Source organism: Gopherus flavomarginatus, chromosome 12 (assembly GCF_025201925.1).
Source record: "Gopherus flavomarginatus isolate rGopFla2 chromosome 12, rGopFla2.mat.asm, whole genome shotgun sequence".
NCBI classification, from domain to species: Eukaryota; Metazoa; Chordata; order Testudines; family Testudinidae; genus Gopherus; species Gopherus flavomarginatus.
Window position 1 is genome coordinate 9,977,722 of NC_066628.1, and position 937 is coordinate 9,978,658.

The window sequence follows — 937 nt, forward strand, 5'->3', positions numbered from 1 at the left end:
CATCAGGTCTCTTCTCTCCCCCAAGATGAGCCAGACACTGCTCTCTCCTGACTCTCACTCTAGCAGCTGGACACTAAGGAGCCGTTTCCCCACAGCAAGTGCATTGAGTGCCCCTGTGGTGCTGGGGGGGGGGGGGAGGCCTGGCGCTGCTGCTGGCTCTGGGGCTGGCAGGGGGGTTGATGTCTGCACACACTCTCAGCTGCCAGGCCGGAGGGGACACTTGAGACCTTACCAGACTGTCTCATTGAAGACAGGGGGTTGAAAGACCAATACAGACGCTCTCCAGAGCACGGAGCAACATCCGCCCATGCAACCAGGCAATGAGCATCTCTCACAGCCTGGAGCCAAGGGTGAGGTGGCAGCTACTGTTCCAGCTCCTGGGGGACAGGCCCTGTCAGCTAACAGACACTTCTTACTCACCACAGCTAAGGGCGCCGGGTTCCTCCAGTGGGGGTGTGAAGCAGCCATTCTTTTCCTGTCCTTTTTGTGTGCGACTGCTGACAAAAACATCCCAGACAGCGAAGCAACAGGCCAAAATACTGTCATGCAACTGCCAAAGTAGCTCAGTTGGGAGAGTGTTAGACTGAAGATCTACAGGTCCCTGGTTCAATCCTGGGCTTTGGTAGGCCCTGTCATTATGCTTTGTGCAGAGATGGCTTGCCCTCTGGGAGCACAGCAGTGCCTCCACCCAAGGTGAGTTCCTGACCTTGGGATCTGCAGTAGGAAAACACAGAAGGGGCTTACTTGCCCCTAGTTGGCCCATCTGACCTTTAATGATGAGAGCTGTCTTTCCCAACATGGTGGGAAGAAAGTGAGGCAGGGCAGCCTCAGGAATGGTGCCAGAGGGCTGCTAAGCAGGGGTTGGGGATGAAAACTCCTCTGTGCAGCTGAGCAAGAGCAGTACCAAGGAAGGGGCATCTGTAAAAGTGACCCCACA

At 56.0% G+C, this 937-nt stretch overlaps 1 non-coding gene across 1 annotated transcript; it reads left to right on the plus strand.

Annotated features, from left to right (window-relative positions):
* Positions 1–552: 552 nt before the first annotated feature.
* Positions 553–625, plus strand: TRNAF-GAA (transfer RNA phenylalanine (anticodon GAA)). The gene has a single exon. It is a non-coding gene; the product is annotated as a tRNA-Phe (tRNA).
* The last annotated feature ends 312 nt before the right edge of the window (positions 626–937 follow it).